Source organism: Miscanthus floridulus, chromosome 19 (assembly GCF_019320115.1).
Source record: "Miscanthus floridulus cultivar M001 chromosome 19, ASM1932011v1, whole genome shotgun sequence".
Taxonomy (NCBI): Eukaryota; Viridiplantae; Streptophyta; class Magnoliopsida; order Poales; family Poaceae; genus Miscanthus; species Miscanthus floridulus.
The window spans coordinates 41,564,560-41,580,727 of record NC_089598.1 but is presented as its reverse complement, the minus strand read 5'-3'; the positions used below and the strand labels follow the sequence as shown (position 1 = coordinate 41,580,727).

At 41.7% G+C, this 16,168-nt stretch overlaps 1 pseudogene; it reads right to left on the bottom strand.

Annotated features, from left to right (window-relative positions):
• Positions 1-4,311: 4,311 nt before the first annotated feature.
• LOC136525931 (uncharacterized) lies at positions 4,312-14,800 on the bottom strand (annotated as a pseudogene).
• Positions 14,801-16,168: the final 1,368 nt, after the last annotated feature.

The following is a 16,168-nucleotide window of genomic DNA, read 5'->3' as shown; positions in this document are numbered from 1 at the left end:
TCCACAGCAGTTCTGAATAATATGGTTGAAAAGGTTCCCGGTGCGCCGGCCTTTGCGTTGCATCGTAGATCAATCAGTTAATATCTAATTATCAGAAAAATAAACAGCTGATGTCTGTATGTGTCAGAAGCTCTTACACAATGCTGTACTGAACTTTTTTCTACTGTTATATGCTCACCTGTAATCCTTATCTGAATAATCCTGCTTTTGCACAAGAACAACCAAGTTTAAGGTCCATGGTTCTCCAAAAGAAAAGACACCTCTGAGGCTGAGGCTGATCCAGGCTCCAGCTCGTCTTCCTTCCTGACAGCGACTTGGAGTAAAATTAGGCCTCGTTTAGATCCAAAATTTTTTGGATTTTGGCTACGGTAGCACTTTCGTTTGTATTTGGTAATTAGTGTCTAATTATGGACTAATTAGGTTCAAAAGTTTCGTCTCGCAATTTCTCACCCAACTGTGCAATTAATTTTTTTTCGTCTATATTTAGTACTTCATGTATGTGCCGCAAGATTCGATGTGACGGGTACTGCGCAAATTTTTTTGAAATCTAAACAGGCTCTTAGCATCACAAACACACGGTTGTCCGTGCTGCGTAGAACAGAGCAGCAAGCGTACAAACCCCGAAAAGATGGATGTCTAATGCTATGCTATAGGTGGTCTAACGAAAGCAACAGTTTGCAGCTTCTTCTTTATAGTATGTGCTAACTGACAAACCGCCGAGTCACTGAAATTCCTTAACATGTTGAGTACTGTTTGCCTTTGCACACACAGATCCCCACCAGCACAGCAGCACTGACCACTGAGGTCAGAGGCTGCAGGGGACACTGAAATTAAGGCTCATTTCATTACACTACACCTACCATGCTCCTAACCCTGTCCTTCAAGCTCATACTACTACCACATCACCTACCTAATTCTTCTAAGAAAATTCTCAACAGATTGACCGGTGACCCATTCTGAATCAGCTGAGAGCCAGCGTTAGCTTGACTTGTCCACGCATGCTCACCTCGATCGCTAGCTCCTTCCAATTTTGAAAACTGCCTCCTCACCTTGAGCACAACCAACGACCTAAAACCGTAGGCCGGAGCTCAACATGTGCTTCTTGCTGCTGCGCCGCAAGGATCCCAGGCCAGTACACACTTGCCATGGGCCATGGCCACAATAAGAAACCCTCCCGTTTAGGCCAGGCCCTGGTTTATTTTAAGCTAAGCTGTGTAAGCCTTATGCCACACAAATGCTAGTTATTATATTATATATTGGTAGCCATGGTTGTGCTTGTGGAAGAGTGTTGTACTATCTCCAACCCAAGTAGGCCAAAATTCGCTCCATGGATTCTCCGTTACGTCTTTCGCGTGCGCCTACTTTAACAGAAATTGGTGGGCAAGGCATCGGGACAAAATGTGCGCTATATGAACACACCGAGGTCTCAATCTCGTCAGAAACGAAAAAAAGAACAGGTGGTTTTACAAGTTAGAACGGTGAAATTTTAACTTTTTACAGCTAGGATACCCTCTGCACAATAATTGGCTTGATTCGTTTTGGGTGAAATATGGATTCCTCTATTTCACACATTAAACATTATATCCAAAATGCACACATTTATCTCGTGCAACTTAACACGCCTAACTGCCTAAGATTCCTGCAGATGTAGTTGGTTATGCTTCGTACATGTTGAAATCTTTGTATAATGTATAACATAATAATGAAGGTCTCAGGAAGTTGGCACGACGAAGCTTGTTGATCATGCGAGATACTACTATGCCCTGAATAAAATTTAGAAAACTATTGACTTCATTGTGGAAGAACAGAACGACTACAAGTTGGCCCACGCAAATAGCGCGGGAGCTAGTTTGCTTATTGTCTTATTTGAATATTTAAATGTTATTTTGCAAATAGCTTCGTTTATTTATTTGATTGGAATTGTTTTATCACAATGCGCCTTTACTCTATGTATTGGCATGAGCTTCAACACTAAATAAGAGCTATTGTCATCTTTCTCGTATTTTCTTTTTTTTTTCTATTATTATCTCATGACTGCGCAATTTCATCTGACAGGTAACCTTTGGTCTCATATTGGCAAGCTCTATTGCAGATAAAAACCACTTTTAAAGTCTTTGGTCTCATTTATTACTATTTCATCTGACAGGTAACCTTTGGTCTCATTTGTTACTATTGGTGGATGCGAGCTAGCGAGTTATGAGTTTTTCGTCCGATCAACTGGAGCCGTGTGGTTGCGACCGAACACTAAGTGAAAAGTGACCGAACGCTGGGTGCCAGAATCCGGTCAACTCCAGAGAGGTTCCAGAGAGGGAGTTTTCTGATCGAACGCGTCCAGTCAGTGCTGACCGGACGCTAGTCAGGATCTGGTTACTGACCGGATGCTGAACAGCGAAGTGACCGGACTCTGGGTGCCAGCGTCTGGTCAACATCAGTAAGGATCCAGAGAGCAGTTTTCGTGACCGGACGCGTTCGGTCAGTGTTGACCGGACGCAGATCAGAGTCCGGTCACAACTTAACGGCTCTGCGACGGGGATAACTGATCGAAGCATCCGGTCACCCCGCAGAGTGCTGACTTAACCTCCTAACTGTTCGTTTTGAATGAGAGGGTATAAATACTTTATCTATTCATCCAAGGGAGGTCTCTTGCCCATTTGTTCAGCTAAGAAACACCCTTGAGAGTGCTAAAGAGAGCAAAAGGCTAGTGAGGTGATTGAGATTTGAGAATCCAAGATTAAGGCCTCATTAGTGCAAGGAGAGTAGCATGTGTGCATCCACCCTTCTCATTAGGCTTGTTATGGTCGAGTGAGAGTTCGTGCTTGTTACTCTTGGTGATCACCATCACCTAGACGGTTTGGTGGTGATCGGGAGTTTGGTGATCATCCGTCGAAGCTTGTGGATGACCCAACTCAAGTTGTGAGCAGTTATGGGCGATTCACTGCGACGGAGTGTCGAAGAATCAGCCCATAGAGAGCACTTGATCCTTGCGCGGATCAAGGGGGAGCTACACCCTTGCGCATGTGCTCCAACGAGGACTAGTGGGGAGTGGCGAGTCTCCGATACCTCTGCAAAACATCGCCGCATTCCTTTTTCTCTCTTTACTTTAAGTATTTACATTTGAGCAATTCAATTCTTGTCTTTACATTCTTAGAATTGCCATGCTAGGGTAGGATTGGAATCTTGGGTGCAAAACTTTTGTGCGGTAGAACAATAGGAACACATTCTAGGCACAAGGGGTGAAGTTGGCTAAGTGTAGAGTTTAATTATTGCAAATAATTTTAGAATTAGCTCAATTCACCCCCCCTCTTGGCCATCTTAATCCTTTCAGGACTTATCACATAGTTCTAAATTTTAGCATATTAGGTGATTGTTTCGCGAAACAACGATCCCTTTCTCTCACCTTTCTATCTCTCAACGTCATCAAATCTTATATTTGGCTTTCTGTTAGACTACCTATAAGACCGCTAACGTATAGCAATATAGCTAAATCGGAATGGGAGCATGTTCAAAACTGTTTTTCGCCATTGGACCGATGCTAGTCAGAATCTTGTTCTCATCATTGTTGTTTGGGCACCGCAAGTGTTTGATTTACTTGATGGCATCCTCCAATAGTAGTAAATAACCTACACAAGTTTAGAATGGATTAATCCTCATTGTCCGGTGCATATATTTATTTGTTTAGTTTTTTATGTTAACCCGATATACTACCTAAAACTGAAACAGAGATCATGTTCCTTGTAGCCAATGCTCGTCGGTCTTTAATGTTTGGTACCTTCGAGGATACGATCACTAGTACAGAAACGGGCTTTACTCCCGGTTGGGAAACCCCTTCAGTCTCGGTTTTCCAACTGGGAGCACGAATCCGGGACTAAAGGGCCCCTCCTTTAGTCCCGGTTTCTCGCCCAAGACTAAAGATGCACCTTTAGTCTCTGTTGGTAAGACCAACCGGGACTAAAGAGGCCTCCCGGCCTAGCCACGTGGGGTGGCCCTTTAGTTCCGTTTGGTATTACCAACCGGGACTAAAGGTTTTTTCTTCTTTTTTTTGTTTTCTATTTTCAATTGATGATTCGTTTTGGTTTTCGAATAAGTTTTCGAATACGCATTCTACGCTGCTAGTACTATACGTATTCTACACGTTTATAATGTTCGAACATTTTGTACAAACTAAAGTATGAAACTAACGTATATATTACATGCATATACATATATTGTACGTTATTTTATGTACATATAATATTTATATATATATATATATATATATATTACAAATAAAGTTTGTATTGTATATTCTATCATATCCTTGGGATAACAAATTCACTCCATCTGGTTTGGCTTCCATGTTTCGTTGATGTCATTGTAGAACTTGTCGGCGGGATTGAGGACCTGGTCATTAAGAAATCCTGCTATGGTCTCTTGAATTGCTTTCAGTTGGTCACGTCGTATGACTTTTTCCTTCAACCATAGAGTCTTCAATAAAAGTTAAAGAAAAAGTATTAATATATATATATATATATATATATATATATATATGTGTGTGTGTGTGTGTGTTGGTCATGTGATTACTTATATATATGAGCAACAAAAGAAATTGTGAATATATGAATATATTTATATAACGTACTTTGAGGATCTTTTCAGGAGTTCTTTTTGCGTACGCCATGATGAACTCGCAAATATAGTATCCGCAGTAGTTGTTCCCCTGTTCTTGCCTCAGAACCCACTTTTACGAGAAAAAAGATCCGGTGAATTGAAAGCATGCATGGTGTTAATTGAATTATATATATATATATATATATAAATGTAGCTAGTACTTACTTTGTGTGCGATTACATCCAGTGGCGCTTTGCAATGTTTCATGTGGTGTTCCTCAATGAAACTTTTCCAAACAATGTGCCCAATAAAATAAAAAATTAATTTGGCCTTTAATAATTATTGCAGTTAAGAGATCGGGGTATATATAGTTGCTAGAGAGACCAAATTACCCTTGGATAATATCTATCATGTCTTGGTACTCTGTTTGCTCTTTTCTTAACGAGTCTAAGATGCTCAACCGATTATTGGCCATATCGATGACCATCAATATAGAGTGATTGTTGCATATGTTTTTATACACAAATATGATCGACAATAACTAGAGTCAACATATATATATATGGGAGATAGCTTAGCTAGTAAGCAAATAATTGAACAAATGTCCATATGATCGACATTAATTATTTAACACTCACTTGAAGTTGTAGGGGAAGAATATGTTCTTGTTTTGTTGGTTCACTAAGAACCTCATGAGATTTTTCTCGAGTTCAGCTTTCCATTGAGGCGAGGGGTTAGGGTGTTTGAATATGACATTTGGATTAATGAAACCAACATCATTATCATTTCTCTTTCTGAGTTCTGTCATCTCATATCTGCATATATAAAAATATAGTGTGAGGATATATAATTTATATATATACATGTAGCTTTATATATATATATATATATATATATATATATATATATATATATATATATATATATATATACTTTAATAGTAGAAAATAATCACACTTACAGACAATAGCAGCTAATGAGACTTTTGTCGAGAGAGTCCAGGTGGCATAGTTGGTGTAATTCTACAAACTCGACATATATAACGTCATCGCCACAGAAGTAATGTTGGTTTCTAACTCTGACAGGAACAAAGGCCTCTCCCCGTTCACACGCCATCATGTACCACTTGTTTAGCAGGTATATTTGCGTACCCAGTTCACCTAAGGCCTCAGGGTTGTATAGACTCTTTCCATGTTCAAATTTTTTCCAAGGATCTACTTTCGGAGCAGATGGTCCTTCAGTGAGCACTTGGGCAAGGTCCAAACCAGTTTCCTGATAAAACCGAGCCAACTCCTCAAAATCGACATCTAAGTCTAAGTTCGAACCATATTCATTATGAATGACAAGACGGGGGACTGATTGTTACGATTGTTGTACGAGTTGTGCAACACCTTTCCCTGGTGTAGTCTTTTTCTGCGCCGCCTCAAATGACTTGGTGAGAGAGCGGTCGTAGTCCGATTTTGGCAGGGTCTTTTGAGATTCCCGCTTTTTCTGGTCCACCTTCTTTCTTAGAAGATCTGGAGGTAGGTAGAAGTACGGTTTCTCCGGGTTCTCCCTCGCTTCTCGTTGCTTTTTCACCTTTTCGAAGAAATTGTCCACATCTTTTTGTACTGCAACATTTAATTCCTTTTCACTTTTCTCATAAGACAGTTTTTGGGAAATAAATGGATTAGATGTGGCTTTCTTCTTTGCCGACTGGTGGGCCAACGACTTTGTTTGCGGGGCGGACCTCTTAGGAGCTGGCTTCTTCTTAGTCATCAAGGGAGGCGGGGAAGGCGTTGGAGACCTCCTTGGAGGCGTTGGAGATCTCCTTGGAGGTGGCGGCGGTGGCGGCGTTGCCACCTAATTTCCCGGAGCACTATGATGATCTGGAGATTGGATAATTAGACTTAGGTTGGCGGAGACCCTGCTGTGTGAGTACAAAAAAGAATAATTAGGTATAAGAAATTATTATTTTTAATCATGCATGTCAATAGAAAATTAGTGAAATTTTTTTGTTCACTTTTATCCGCACCTATTGTCTGGCAATTGAGGAAGCGGCGGTGGACTAGAGACCCTAGGAATAATGATGTAGCGCTTGCGTCATAGTATGAATGTCTTCTCTGCTTCTCCTAGAGTCTTCTCCCTATCACCTCCTGGAATGTCAAGAGCCAGATCACTAAAACCTTTGTTAACTCTATCCACTGAGACGCTAACATATCCAGGTGGTATTATTACCCCATGGATTCTTAGTGTCTTGGTAGGATCTGGAGGAGAAAAAACACCAAGAGCCACCATGATTGTGGCATTCTCTTTTGGAATATGTAGCTCACATGATGTAAACGGTGCAGTGATGTCATCCATAGGAAAACATAGCATTGCGTCATCTTGATTTGGCAACTTCGTGGAAGCGCACCTGCTTTTCAACTGATCAGGTGGGCTAATATTAATGTTGATTCCTGCATCTAATGCCTACCTTTGGGCACTCATTGCTATTTGCACTTGCTTTATGATTTCGTCTTGCATTCTAGCTTGCATATTTTTTTCGTGCTCTTGTGCTTGAAGCAACGCCTCCCGTGACTCACAAACATATTCCTCCAACCTGCTGATCCGCGCTACTTCGTCATCCTTCTGTAGGTATCTCTATCATTAGGGAAACCATGCTCCCAAGAAATGCTCCGTCCTAAACCTCTTGTTCGGCCACTGTATTCAGCAGTCTCGATGGCATACGTCAGTTCATCCTTCTCTCTATTGAGCCTGAACGCACCAATAGCTTTAGCTTGTAGAGCATAAGATAATCTTTGTGTTGCTCTTTTGAGTTTTGGGCCATGAACCAGCTTCCCGGTCTCTAGGTCCAGTCTCTCCCCATGAGCGAAAAACTAATTCTTCGCACGTTTGGGCCAACTGAGTAATTCTGATGTGATACCCTTGGCAAGAATGTCCGCTTCCATTTTTTCCCACTTGGGAATGGCAGTCGCGTAGCCACCTGATCCCATGCCATGGTGGTATACCTTCTGTCGGGCATTCTCTTGGTTCCTTCTCACCCGTTCCTCACCCTCTTCCGATGTCTTGTACTATACAAAATCATTCTAGTAGGGCCTCAACTTCGCGAGCGGGCCACTAGTATTGAAATTCGGCGTTAGGTTCTTCTTGACGTATTTCGTGTATAGGGATTTCTTCCAAGTCTAAAATTGTGTGGACATCTTCTTCATAGCCCACGTTCGAACTAGCTCCTTCAATTCATTATCGTTGATATCATCATAATCATCCGCTTGCAACGTGAAATGTTGAAGGATATCATCTCAAATTAAATTCTTGTCAAGATCTGAGATAAAACTAACATGAGGCTCCTTGATCTTTTGCTTCCATTCACGGGCACTGATCGGAAGTCAGTCCCTTACAAGGTACCCACAGTGTTGCACGAATTTCCTTGCATGTGGACCAAGTGGTTCGCCTGTCTCGATATTGAATTCCGATATTATGTAGCGCCCCTCCAATGGCTTTTTTGAGCCTCGAATATTTTTGCTTTTCACCGTTGTGGTCGTCAATCCAGAGGGCTACGTATAAAAAAAAGAATAAATAAATATCATGTGTACACATAATAGATGATAGATATTCAAATATATATATATACAATATTCAAATATATATATATATAAATATATATACCTCGTCAGTATTTTCTTGCACAATATTTTCTTAGTTTTCTTCAAGAGCCATGTATTGACTCCCGTCATCTACATCCTGCTGGTCACCATCGGCAAATTGAGTGCCGGTGTTGATAATATTCATCATTTCTTCATCCATGTTGTCTCTCGGGGCAGCCATCTAACTTTTACTCCACTAGATATATCTATAAAAAATAAAACATGTTTCAATAAATAACCATCCGTACTAGTTGACCTTGCTTACGTGATCATCTCGGCGAGCATTTCTTCACCGGACGACACCGTACTTGGCCAAGGAAGAGCTCCAATTCTACGAGGAAGGGAACACGGTCTTCCACAACCGTTGCCGCTCTCTCTCGTACAATGAAAGCTCCTCCTTGACGTCCGTTACCGCTCGGCAGAGAATATGCTCGCCGAGATGAACACGGTCCGCAAATTCAACTAATACGGATGTTGCCACTTTGATATGTTGAATTATTGGCACTTATTTATGTTAATTGTTAAACAATTTCAATTTATGCATAAATTCTATGAATTTATGAAATCATGCTCAAATATGTGTTCTATATTTGCTACATATTATAAATTAGAACTGTAGGCTCAAAAATGAACAACCTATCACGCAGGCTAAAAAATACTAGGCTTTAGGAGTTTAGGTTGTTAACAAAATGAACAACCTATCACGTAGGCTCAAAAATACTAGGTCATAGTTCAATTGGTAAACAGCATACCCAACAACGAGATACCTAACCAAATATTAGGCTTTAGGAGTTGAGGTTGTTAACAAAATGAACAACCTATCACGCAGGCTCAAAAATACTAGGTCATAGTTCAATTGGTCAGAATCTTTGTGGTGAAACATGTCCATATAGTTTGAGTCTCAGCATGAATGCTAGTATTTGTGGTTAATTATTTTTTAATGGTAAACAACATACCCAACAACGAGATAACTTTGGTTCTTTCGTTAATTTTAAGATATGTTAGCTTAGCACCTTGGAGGTACTAAGATATGGTTTCTATGTACTTATTCATCGGACGAGTGCAGTTACATACATATAGTTGTCTGCGTTTATACCGTTCTTTAAAAAACAACACGAACTAAGAATGCAACTGTTCGTGCTCTGATCCTACGAACGAAGAGTTGAACCATGACCGGCACCATAGCCGATGGAAACGAGCAACGCAACCGCAAAACCATGACCGACAGAGTTGAACGACGACCGACACCTTCTCAAACGAGCCGCACCGCTGGGCACCGTAGCCGCGTGGAGTCGGCAGCATGAGTTCTCCACCGTCCCGCACGTCATGTTTTATAGAAACTCAAACACACTCAAACATACAATGCTACTGATTACAAACATACAAGAGAAACTAATTACAAGGCTCGGCCACGCTCTAGTGGTGAGGCAGCGCGCGTGGGGAAGGCTCGGGCAAGCTTCGGTGAGGTAGCGCGGGGAAGGCTCGGCCGCCCTCCGGTGAGGCAGCGCGCACGGGGAAGGCTCGAGCGAGCTCCGGTGAGGCAGCGCGGTGAAGGCTCGGCGCGCTTCGGTGAGCATGAGCGAGGTGGGGGCTGGGAACGAGGACGGCGCGCGCTCTAGCGAGGACGAGCGAGGCGCGCTGGCCGGCAGGAGAAGAAGCACGCTGGCCGGCTGGAGAAGAGGCGCGCTGACGAGGCGAGGCTAGGGTGGTCGCCTGGGAGCGGCGGCACTACTGGATCGATCTGGTGGAGAAGATGAGGCGACGGCGTGGCGGAGACAGAGAGGAAGAGAACTAGGGCGTCGTTTATAAAGGGATACCTTTAGTCCCGGTTGGATCTACCAACCGGGACTAAAGACTCTTTAGTCCCAGGCTATTATTAGAACCGGAACTAAAGGTCCGAGCTTTAGTCCCGGGTGTACCCACGACCCGGGAGTAAAGGGCATTTGAGCGGGATGCAAAAACTACAGCTCTACCTTTAGTCCCGGGTGGTTGATCCACCTATGAGTAAAGGGGGATCTGTCCCGGCTAGTGGATACACCCGGGACTAAAGAACCACCTTTAGTCCCGGGTGGTTGATCCACCCGGGAGTAAAGGAGGAGCTACAGTTGGCTTCCTCCAATTACCATAAGTTTTTTCCTTTTTTATATATTTATTTTATATAAATATGCAGAGAGTTATTAATTGCCTAATAAATAAAATATTATCCAAAAAAATTATAAAAAATTCTTGGACTTGGTTTTGCATTATTATACGCAACAAAAATTTGTAAACTAAACTCTTTGAGACTTTTCCCTGTGTGCCATTATAAAAGATCGTAATCCCCTGTGTGCCCCTGAAAAAATTCAGCGGTCTTCAGCGCCACTACTCTAACTTTTTCGTGTCATCCATGCCACTTCCGTCAGTTTGGGCTCTAACGCCGTTAAACTGCAGGTGTGAAAAGACGAAAATGCCCTTAAGTTCAAATATGTTATTAATTTTTTTTAGCATTTTAACGACTTCAAATGAAAAAACTCAAAACTAGAAAGTTGTAGATCTCGTCGAGATCTATAATTTTCATATAATTTTTTTTTCATTTAATTTCGCAAAAAAATAATATGATTTTTCTAAGATATATTAATCATATCAAATCATATTTTTTTTGCGAAATTAAATGAAAAAAAAATTTATATGAAAATTATAGATCTCGACGAGATCTACGACTTTCTAGTTTTGAGTTTTTTCATTTGAAGTCGTTAAGATGCTCAAAAAAAATTAATAACATATTTGAACTTAAGGGCATTTTCGTCTTTTCACACCTGCAGTTTAACGGCGTTAGAGTCCAAACTGACGGAAGTGGCATGGATGACACGAAAAAGTTAGAGTAGTGGCGCTGAAGACCGCTGAATTTTTTCAGGGGCACACAGGGGATTACGATCTTTTATAATGACATACAGGGAAAAGTCTCAAACTCTTTTGTTTTACTGTATAAATATTTGACATAGTGTAAATAATAATTACAATTTACACCATGCAAAAATATACTACTTAATTAAAATCATTAAAACTATTGTTTTTGGACAGGAAATTAGTTTTCACATCTTATTAACGTTCATCATTTGGTTTTTCGTCACACATTCTCCACGGGAAATCCACCGTCTAGCAGAAAATTCATTTAAACCGTAGAAAATATGAAAACACGACAATAAAATCTGAAGTCACAATTATTATATAATAGGTCTAATACATTACTATATATATCAAGCGGGCACAGTAGTGAACTTCTTCTTAACATATATCCCTTGGTTATGATCGCGCCGTAACCATGGAGTGTCCTCATCATTTAGCTGGATGCTTGGGTCTTTGTTCACTGTGAAGGGTGGAATTCGGTCATCATTTTCATAATCTTCTGATATGTCTGACTTGTCTTCAATTATAACGATGTTTCTTCTCCCTGAAAGAACTATGTGGCGCTTTGGCTCATTGATTGGGTCGTTGTTGTTTTTCCCTCTCTTCGGTTTTGCAGCCATGTCCTTAACATAAAACACCTGATTCACATCCTTGGCAAGGACGAACGGTTCGTCTTTGTACCTAATATTGTTGAGGTCCATGGTTGTCATTCCATACTAGTTGTCGACTGCTACCCCGCCTCCAGTTGCCTTTACCCATTGGCACTTGAACAAAGGTACCTTAAAAGTAGGTGCTTAGTTTAGTTCCCATATCTCCTCTATGCGACCATAATATGTTTGCTTACTTCCATTAGGGTCGGTGGCATCTATGCGGACATCACTGTTTTGGTTGGTGCTCCTTTTATCTTGGGCTACTGTATAAAATGTATTTCCATTTATCTCGTACCCTTTGTATATGAGGATATGCCACGATGGCTGCCTAGCCAACAAATAAAGTTGCTCATCAATACTCTCATCACCCTAACATTCTTTTCGCAACCAGTCGCTGAAAGTTTCCATGTGTTGACGCGTAATCCAAGCTTTAGACTTCCCTTGAAACTCGGATCAGAGCAACTCTTTATGTGTCTCGATATACGGATCTACCAAAGAGGAGTTTTGCAGAACTGTGTAGTGTGCTTTATTAAAATAATTGTCCTACATACCAATGTATGGTTTCTTCCCTAGTGTCCCCTTTCCACTTAGTCTCCCCTTGTGTCGTGATTCAGGAACACCAATCGGGTCAAGGTCGGGAATAAAGTCAACACAAAACTCAATGACCTCCTCTGTTCCATAGCCCTTGGCGATACTTCCTTCTAGTCGAGCATGGTTGTGAACATATTTCTTTAGGACTCCCATGAACCTCTCAAAGGGGAACATGTTGTGCAGGAACATAGGACCGAGAATGCTAATCTCCTTGACCAGGTGAACTAGGAGGTGTGTCATGATATTAAAGAAGGAAGGAGGGAATACCAACTCAAAGCTAACAAGACATTGAACCACATCATTCTATAGTTTAACTAGATCCATTGGATCGATTGCCTTATGAGAAATTGCATTTAGGAATGCACATAGCTTCATGGTGGCTAGACGTACATTTGGAGGTAGAATTCCTCTTAATGCAACGGGAAGCAATTGTGTCATGAGCACGTGGCAGTCATGGGACTTTAAGTTTAGGAATTTATTCTCTGGCACATTTATTATACCCTTTATATTCGAGGAGAATCCAGATGGTACCTTGATGCTTGCTAGGCATTCAAACATGCTTTCCTTCTCTTCTTTGCTAAGAGTGTAGCTGGCAGGACTTAAGTAATGGCGTCCATCATCTGTCTTCTCTGGATACAGGTTGTCTCATTCTTTCAAACACTGCAGGTCCTGTCGTGCTTCAAGTGTGTCCTTAGGCTTCCCATACACACCCATGAAGCCTAGCAGGTTCACACAAAGATTCTTCGTCAGGTGCATCACGTCGATCGCGCTACGGACCTCTAGGACTTGCCAATAGGGTAGCTCCCAAAATATGGACTTCTTCTTCCACATGGGTGCATGACCGCCGGCGTCGTTCGGAACAGGTTTGCTGCCATGTGCCTTTCCAAATACTACTTTCACATCCTTGACCATATTGAGTACATCCTCACCAGTTCGGTTGCCCGGCTTGGTCTGGTGGTCTGCCTTACCTTTAAAATGCTTGCCTTTCTTTCTTAGGGGGTGATTCGCAGGAAAAAATCGACGATGGCCAAGGTACATGACCTTTTGACATTTTTTCAAGAATATACCTTTAATGTCATCGAAACAGTGCGTGCACGCATTATATCCCTTGTTTGATTGTCCTAAAAGATTACTTAGAGCAGGCCAATCATTAATTGTTACAAACAACAATGCTCGCAGGACAAAGTGCTCCTGTTTGTGCTCATCCCACACACGTACACCTAGTCTGTTCCACAAAAGTAGAAGTTCTTCAACTAGTGGCCTCAGGTACACATCGATGTCGTTGCCAGGTTGCCTTAGGCCTTGGATGAGCACTGGCATCATAATAAACTTACGCTTCATGCATAACCAGGGAGGAAGGTTGTAGATACATAGAGTAATAGGCCAAGTGCTATGACTACTGCTCTACTCCTCGAAAGGATTCATACCATCCGTACTTAAAGCAAACCTTAAGTTTCTTGCGTCATTTGTAAACTCCGGGAATTCTCTATCGATTGCTCTCCACTGGGACCCATCAGCAGGGTGTCTCAACATATTGTCTACCTTACGGTCTTCTTTGTGCCATCACAACAACTTTGCATGGTCTTTGTTTCTGAACAGACGTTTCAAGCGTGGTATTATAGGAGCATACCACATAATCTTGGTAGGGATTTTCTTCGTGGGACGTTCACCCTCAACATCACCAGGGTCATCTCGCCTGATCTTATACCGCGATGCATGGCATACCGGGCATGCATCTAACTTCTCGTACTCCTTACCACGGTAGAGGATGCAGTTATTAGGACATGCATGTATCTTCTAGATTTCTAATCCCAAAGGGCAGACTACCTGTTTTGCTTCGTACGTAGTGGCGGGCAATTCGTTATCCTTCGGAAGCATCTTCTTTTAGATTTTCAGTAACTCCCCAAATTCCTTGTCAGATACACCATTCTTTGTCTTCCATTGCAGCAATTCCAGTGTGGTACCCAACTTTTTCTGCCCCACATCACAAGTTGGGTATAGCAATTTCTTGTGATCCTCTAGCATGCGCTCGAACTTGATCTTCTCCTTTTCACTTTCGCATTCTCTTTGTGCATCACGAATGGCCTGACCAAGATCATCAACGGGCTCATCTTCTGCCCCTACCTCTTCTTCAGCTTCTCCCATTGCAGTGTCATTGAAGGCCCCATATTCAGCAATAATGTCATCATCGTCCCATTGTTCTTCTTCACCTTCTTCCATTACAACCCCGGTTTCTGCGTGCTTCGTCCAACAAATATAGTTTGGCATGAAACCCGACTTCAACAAGTGTGAATGAAGACTCCTTGAGCTAGCATATTCCTTCAAATTCTTACATATGGCACATGGGCAGCACATGAAACCATCGCGTTTGTTTGCCTCAGCCACACGTAAGAAAGAATGCACACCCTCAATGAACTCTTCGGAGCGACGATCAGCATTGTACATCCAATGCCGGCTCATCTGCATTACATGACATACATGCCATATTAAAACCTAGAACATAATTAGTTAATTATATGACATGCATGCCACCACACAAGGTATTAATTTATAAAAGTCTCGCTATAATGTAGACAATCCCAACTACCACTAAAAAAACTAAAGCTAAAATGCACTTCAGCAGCATAAGGATTTTGCGACCAATCTCAACTAAAACAGACAGATCATGCGTTTGTTCAACATCTATGAGCTTCTTCCGCAGGATCACTACCTCATCAGCCGTCGTAGCCGCCTATGCAAGAGAGTTTTGCACGTGTTCAACATACTCTTCCTCCTAGTACTAGCTTGAACATCCAGTGCCATCCCACTGAAATTAAAACAAAAAATTAGAACTTTAATCACAATCATCATGAAAATAAGTATAAATTAACCATAATCATCAAATACGACAAAATAACTCATATTGCGATCCGGACACTTGTAGAAGATACGGCCCTTGTTGGGACACTCCTTCCTCACCCGGTACTCCATCATAATCTTCTCCTCACACTTGTCACATGCAATGAGAGGGAGGTTCGGCCTCAGTCGCTTTGTAACCTGATGAGAGGCCGAGGACCCAGAAGCAGTTGCCATCTACTCTCTATACTAATTTTTAATATAATATAATTTTCTCATTTTATAAACAAATAAAATTAAAAAAAAACTCTAAAATTCTCTATATCTCTAAAGCATGAAGTGTGCTATGCATGCTAGAAATGAAAGCTCAATACTAGTTTTGAATAACTACTTTAACCTTCCTTCATCCAAATATGCAAACTTTAAAATGATTTTGAGCTTAAATGTCTTATAAATAAAAAAATCTACCATAAAAAAACCACATATATCTAGTCCACAAAAAGAAATAAGCTACTGATGAAACATGAGAGTATAAAGTTGGTAACCTTTAGAACCGAAGAATCGATGGAGGAATAGAAGAAATCTTGTGATCACCGGTGATGAGGAAGAAGAGAGGCCGGCGATGAAGCAAGAACACTGAGCTTGAAGTGGCTCGGGCTTGGGGAGGAACAAGAGGTATATAGGAGGAGACCTTTAGTCCCGGTTGTAGACAGAAACCGAGACTAAATGTCCCTTTCTAGTCCTGGACGGAACCTCCAGCCGGGAGTAGACTTTTACTCCCGGTTGGAGGTACAAACCGGGAGTAAAAGTGAACCTTTAGTCCTAGTTGATAGCTCAAACTGGGACTAAAGGTCCCCTGCAGCAAAAGCCTACCGCAGTAGCCATTGGGCAGGGACCTTTAGTCCCGGTTGGAGCTACAAATCGGGACTAAAGGTCTCTCTAGTCTCGAGCGCGAAAAATACCGGGACTAAAGCCAAATTTCGAGGTGGGATC